Source organism: Otolemur garnettii, unplaced genomic scaffold, assembly GCF_000181295.1.
Source record: "Otolemur garnettii isolate 467f Iridium unplaced genomic scaffold, OtoGar3 scaffold00135, whole genome shotgun sequence".
NCBI classification, from domain to species: domain Eukaryota; kingdom Metazoa; phylum Chordata; class Mammalia; order Primates; family Galagidae; genus Otolemur; species Otolemur garnettii.
Window position 1 is genome coordinate 2,959,653 of NW_003852530.1, and position 7,138 is coordinate 2,966,790.

Consider the following 7,138-nt stretch of genomic DNA (forward strand, 5'->3'; position numbering starts at 1 on the left):
AAAAAAAAAAAAAATTAAAAATAGTCTCTATTTTTACTAAATAATACGCAGAGTTTAATAAAAGTGGCATTACAGGTCATGCTGTATTCCTCCCTGCTCGCCGAGTTCTGCTTTCTATAAGCTCTATAGTGTCCCATGACTTTACCCGTTACTAATTAATGCTTGTATTGCTGTTTCTTGATGTACATGTGTTACGTATTATCTACTGACTTCTTGTTTTATTAGTTACATTTTTGGCCTTCACATATCCAGTCCGCCCGTTTTCCTCCCTCAACCTAATCAGTGTATCTACACCACAATTAGTGGTTAAATCAGTAATTAATGTTTATGTTAATATGACCTTATTCTGCCCAGCCCAGCAATTGTTTGGTACAATTTTTTGCTTTCCCTGGCCCCGTCCTTTGCTTTGTTTTGTAGTTTACTGTCTGTGCGTGGAGAGCTGTTTCTCCCTAAATGCTCCGGAAGACTTGTCAAATACCTGTCAGTAAGTTTCTAAATGTGCAAATCTATTTCCCGGCACTTCATGGTGTCCCCCACCCCTCACTGCAGCCCTCTGTGAGCCAGCTCCGGGGCTTGCACCGGGTACAGTGGGAAAGCCAGTCTTTATCCCATCTCCTTTTCGTCCACTCAGTTAGCTTTTTGTCTGTTTTTACTTTTAGAGTCCTTAGGACCTGCCTTTATCCCTGGTGTTCTGAAATGTAATGCTGAGAACAGGTGGAGTGAGGATAAGACCGAGGCACTGGGCTGGGCTGAGAGGACACAGCTGGCCTGGCCGGTCAGGGTCCTCCTACCTGACCTTCCCCTGATGTTTCCCACCTTTGTTGTTTTGTAAATTTGGCTTTAACCTGCAAGTATGTATCTTGCCCAGTTTAGGGCAGTTTATTTAGAAGATTAACTTTTTTTTTTTTATTGTTGGGGATTCATCGAGGGTACAGAGAACCAGGTTATACTGACTGCATTTGGTAGGTGAAGTCCCTCTTATCATTGGGTCCCGCCTGGGAGATTAACTTTTGAATTGGAATGTTGTCATATGGGCCGTGGGTGATATTAATTATTGTTCACTGTGGGTCGTGGGTTATGGATTTATTCTTGTTTTAGGTAAGGGTTAATTACTGTTGTTTAAGATAAGGGTTAGTGTGGTTCTTGTAACTGTTATGTATAAAAGTGTGATTGTGGAAATGGGAGAACAGTCTTGGAGTGGCTACGCTCACTGCCCTCCTGATCATTCTCTGCCCTCTGTTAGACTTTGGTGGACCTGGTCCTGTGTCTCTGCAGACTGGCTAACAGTGAGGGGAGGCCTGACCTGCTTCCTCCAGTATCAATTCTGCTTGATGCTTCATGGCCTGTCCATCTGGAAACCACTCAGCAGTTACTCAGGATTATGTTTTCGATGACAGTCTCCACACAGTTGCTCCGCCAGGCCAGGGGCCCCTGGATCAGATCCAGCCCATCTCCTCTCTCCCTCCCCTGTTATCTGTCTCTTTGTCTGTTTTGTTCAACTGACTGTTTACTTCTCCTCCATCTGACATTTGTTCCTCTACGTTCTTTTCCATTTGCTTTGATTTTTGTACCCCTCCTGCCTGGGTTTATGTCTTCTGTGGTGAATCTTTTCTCTGGTGTATTGACACTTTCTGGCTGTCAATCTGTCCACTCACACTTAAGATTTTAAGTTCATTGGAAGTGCCAGGGCCCGGGCCGGATCCCCACCGTGGACCTCGATCACAGTGCAGTGGGGCTCCGGGTTTTATTGCTCTGCTGGGCTGCCCTTGTAACGGCAGCCCCTGCCATGACAGCCCCTGCAAGCCTCTTTATTTGTGGCCATTTAGTTTCTGTAGAAAAAAATCCTCCAATCCCCTACCTGGTAGTGGGGTTTATACTGACACCCTGGGAATAAGGCGAAGGAAGAGGGGTGGGTTGAGCCCGTTCCTGGTTCCGATCTGCTTCTTCCTTTTGTTTTCAATTTGGCACCTTCCTGCCCAGCTATGTCTGGCTCCCCTACACATGGAGACTCTCAATTCTAAAGATAATAAAGCTCCCATTTCCAGCAGAGATGGGAATGGGATGTTTCCTTGGCCACACTCTGGAAGACAAAGAGATTGGAAAAGGCATGGGGGGTGGCATCTGAATGCTCAGGACAGATGTTCAGCCTCTGTTGCGGCCGTCTCCAAGCCCCAAGCCTTCCGAGGGCCCTGCAGGGAGAGTTCATCTGCTCTCCATGCGTCCCTCCTGCAGGTGGTAGATTCCAACTTCCTCGCTCCCCTCCCCTCCCATTTACCCCTACTCCATATTCCAGCTTTGAGATTTAACTTACATCCATGAACACTGTTGATTCATCTTCTATTCTCTTTTGCTTTACTGGTTATTATTTTTTTAGTGACTTTACTATTCCACCAATAGAGTTTTGGAGAGTAAGAAAAAAAAATGCGTGAGAATTGCGATCTGTATTTCCTCATCGGTATCTCTTAATGTATATCTAAATCTTTCTTTACAAACACAGAGACTTAATCGCTGAAATAGGCCCAGAATGCTTATTTTAAAATAAATCTTGTACTTTCACGAAGGCTAACACAAAGAAAATCTTAACAAATTATAAAACGTAAAAATACACACTGTCCATATTCTGGACCTAAAACACAGCAAAATACATAATGAAGTAATAAAAACCCATCCACCTGTGGATAACAGCAGGTGTCACTAACCCCTCTATTATCATTAATAATGTTATTATCATTACCACTACTGGTGAAGGCACCTAGAATAAAGAGATGTTCAAATAAGTTAACAAACTCTAGACAGGAATGGTAATGAAAATAGTGTAGGTCAAGGTCTGTGACCCCACACGGGAGACATGAGCCTGATACACAACAGGAAATGAAGACGTCAAAAAGTAACCAAGCCTGAAGCTCAAGAAGATAGAAGAAAACGGATAAAAAATCAACCCAATCCTACGTGAGTATTTATTGAAGATAATGAGAACGATTACTAAAATAGAAATGTAAATAAATGATACCACGGCATGAGCACAAACCCCAAATCTTGCTTAATAAGAGTAATCAAAGCCAACCTTTTCACAAGTCTAGTCAACAAGAAGAAAGGGGTCAACAAACAAGATGGGGAAAAAATAGAATCGATAAATACAGACAGAATATCATAAAAAGTTATGTGTACTCTATTTGCAGCTCTATGCTAATAGATGTAAACATTTAAGTCAATTCTTCAAAGAGAACATAAGTGGCACAAATCAACTCAAGGCTACCTAACAAACAGAATAAAATGAGAGAGATCGAGCTCTAAAAAGTGTTAACAGGCTCCGATGGTTTGGGGTGAATTCTACCAAATTCTTACTGAATAAAAATGATACTTTACCACATGAACTGCGTTAGACCAGAAAAATAAAAGTTTAAAACTCTGCAACTAATTTTATGATCCCAGTTGAACTTCACACTCAGACCAGGTAAAAACCTTTTTAGTACAATGAACAAATCAATGAAGAGGAAAGAAAAAATTATCAGCCAAGTTCAATTACTTTTGAACATATAGGCAAATACCCTGAAAGAAAAAATATTTACATTATTCTAACAGTGGCAACAATAAAACGAAAGAATGGCAGCTATGGCCAACTACGGTTTACTCAGGAAGGTAGACGTGAGCTCTAGTGAATCTATCTGATAATCAACTTAAAAGATGAGACAAAAAATGTGATTATCACAAAAGTTGATAGATGTTAACACTTGTTCTTATTAAAATTATTAGCAAGCTGGTTATAGCAGTGCTGATACTTGTGGAAGCGGTAATTAGGAACTGCAGCAAGTATTTTTAAGAATTGTAAGGTACAGTAAGCCTTCCTAGTTCACATTCTTTCAAGGTTCTAGGCAGACAACAAAAAGTTAAGAGATGTAAAATTGAAAAGGAAAAGCCAAAATTGCCTCTAAATAGTTGACTTAATAGGTAAATTCGGTATGACATTAAAAGAAAAAGATCCCCTTGCTCATAGATTTCCTCAGCTCCAGCCATCCCGGAGAAGAAAAGATAATGAAAAAAGGGTGCTACTCTCAAAAGAACCCCCATAACAATTCAGTAAATTCCTACAAAAAAATTCCTTTCTTTTCAAAGTTCTCTTATGTGGTCATATTGGAGAGTCAGGCTAATTTATTGATGAGTTTGTTTACGAGTGTGTGTATATTTGTGTGTCTGTTGAATTCTCCTTTTTCTCCCTTCTGCCCCCCTGTGAAAGGAGCCTCTGTATGCGCCACCTCAAGAGAGGCAGGGACATCTGTAATGAACATCCTTCTTCCCTCTCTCGTGACGTCCCTGGGAGAGATTATCATGTGTGTCAGCAAAATCAGAGAAGAGACAAGGGCCTTTGAAGGGGACGGCTCAGAGGATGTGCCTTCTGCTGAGCCAGGGAACAGGTCAGAGTTCAAAGTGAGCAAGGAAGGCCTCCAGGTGGCTCACATCTGTGACCCCAGCACTCTGGGAGGCAGAGATAGGTGGATCGCTTGAGCGCAGGGGTTCAAGACTAGACAGAGCAAGAACGAGACCTATCTCTACTACTAAGCTTAGAAAAATTAGCTGAGCACCTATAGTCCCAGCTACTTGGGAGGCTGAGGCAGGAGGATCGCTTGAGCCCAAGAGTTTGAGGTTGCTGTGAGTTATGATGCCATGGCACCCTACCTAGGGCACGGAGGGAGACTGTCTCAAAAAAAAAAATAATGAAATAAAATAAAGCAATAAAGATTTCTAGTATCTCCACAACTCAGAAAAGATCACTAATTGATTTTTTTCCCTGCTAGATAATTAGATTTTATTCTTAAGTTGCCTTTTTTTTTTTTTTTTTTTAGGTGAGATGGGAAATGTGCTATATTTGTAAATAAAAGTATGCCAGTAATGCTGGCAAAGTGAGTTTTATTAAATTGATTAGTATCTTACACTAAATTCATGTTTTGAAACTTCTTTCTCATTTTGATCCTTGTATTTTCCACTGAATTTTGAAGTTTACTTAATGCATCTCAAATTTGTTTTGTGATAGAATGGGGTGGGAGGATAGAATGTGAATGCTTTTTATTTTCTCTATGTCACTCATTGGAAAATTCACCCTTTCTTTTTAGTGAGCTGCTTCTTTCACTGTAAATTTAAGACACATGTACACTCAAGCACGTTTCTGGGCTGTCAGTTCTTGTCTATTTATCTGTCCATTCTTTTGTCAATACCACATTGTTTTGAGTACTAGTGCTCTACTATGTATTCTACTGTTACTGAAAATCTTCTCCTCTCTTTCCTGAAACAATTATCTAGCTTATCTTATTCTTGAAGTAAAACTCACATTTTCTAAATAAATTCTTATATAGACATGAAACATTGAGATTGTTGTCAAACTTTTGTTAATTTGGAAAGAGTGGACGACTCCTGTTCTACTCCATCCCCATCCATTCCCTGGCAGGGGTGAGCAAGCTATAGGCCGGATCTTGCTGGTCACCTATTTTTGGTAAATAAGCTTTCACTGGAGCTCAGGCGTGCTCATTGCATACATGCTGTTTTCACGCTATACTGGCAGAGTTGAGTGGTGTGGCCTATGTTATACGGCCACAAAGCCGAAAATATTTATTAACCAGCCCCTCGCAGAAGTTTGCCTGCCCATGTTCTAAGGCAAAATCAATCTCTCTGTCTCTGTCTCTTCTTATTTAAATGCTATTAGTAGGTCTTGGTTAAGATCTGCATGAAACCTAGATTTTCTATCACATTTATTATTAATGACGGTCTTTCTTGAGCCTTTGTGGCCCCCATGTCTGAGTCTACTATGCCCATTGTATCTTCTGACTGGCCTTGGCTGGGAGCCAGTGGGCACGGGGTTCTCACCACCTCCATCAGGGGCAGCTGAGGCATCTTCTGGGCCCACTGCCCATCAGGGGCAGCTCAGACTCCCAGTGCATGGGCAGGAGGAGGATGTGGACTACAGGGGCCTCTGACTCTGGAATGACCAAGAGGTAAAAGCCTTATGGGGGCATGGGGTTCAATGGTTTTTCTTTAATTGGACGTCATGCATTTCCCCAGCTTTCCTGGAGCATTTCACATGTTTTACAATGGCTTACGCCAGACTGTGCTCTAAGCAGGGGAGATGGATATTTTCAGATGGTGATTTATAAAGTGCATTATTTCGTCTTTCACCTGGAGCCTGCATCTCATCTCATTTGAACTTGAACTGCTTAACACCAACCCCCCAAACCCCTTTTTTTCTCTTCAACACTTTACTTCTTAAGACCTTCAGCTTGGGAGGTCACAACACTTCTTATCACTCAGCATCACTTGAAAAGCTTGGGTTGGCTTGGGAGAGCTGGAGGAGGACTCAACTCAAAAGTTCTTGGGGGAATCTTACCTGTGCTTGTTCTTTTTTCAGGAGAGAGTCACACTCAGTAGTATTCTACATTGCTGAAAAGTACGGGCCTGGATCAGAGGAGCCACCATTATGCACTCAGGAGCTTGCACCAAGCGAGAAATGCAGCATTAAATGGAAGAACACCCAGCGCACTCAGGTAAGGTAACACCAGCGAGTCTAATGAGGTTGTAGATCAGAGAAGTCCCCTTTTGGTGTCAGTGGGCCAACCCCCCCTCACACACACACATACCCTCCTCCAACCTCCCTCCCCCTCAGCGGAGGGACATGCTCCCAGAAAACCACCTAATTGGTTAGTTTCCAATGTATGTGTCATTTGCATGAAAGGGGTTGTGGTATCTCAGAGGGCCTTGGCAGGATGATGCTGATTGGGTGATTTTTAATACCTAATTTGCATTGAAATTGATCAATCGAATTCTCAGTACTCCCTTTTCTGCCCACCAAAAACCTTATAAAAGAACAGTGTCCCAGCCAGCTGGTGCAGACACCATCTCAGGCTCTACCTGGGTGGGTTCTTTTGTTAAACCTTGCCTTGAACTTCTACAGTCTGGTCTCTGGATATGCACCACAGACCTTTCAGCCCCTTAGAGTAATATATGTCATCCTAACAAATGAAGAGAAGTAAATGTGTGGTCTAACCATGCCTGTGTGCATGTGTGTACCTCTGTGTGTGCGTGTGCCTGTGTGAGTAAGTGCATCTGTGTGCCTGTGTGTACTACTGTGCCTGTGCGTGCCTGTGTGTGTGCC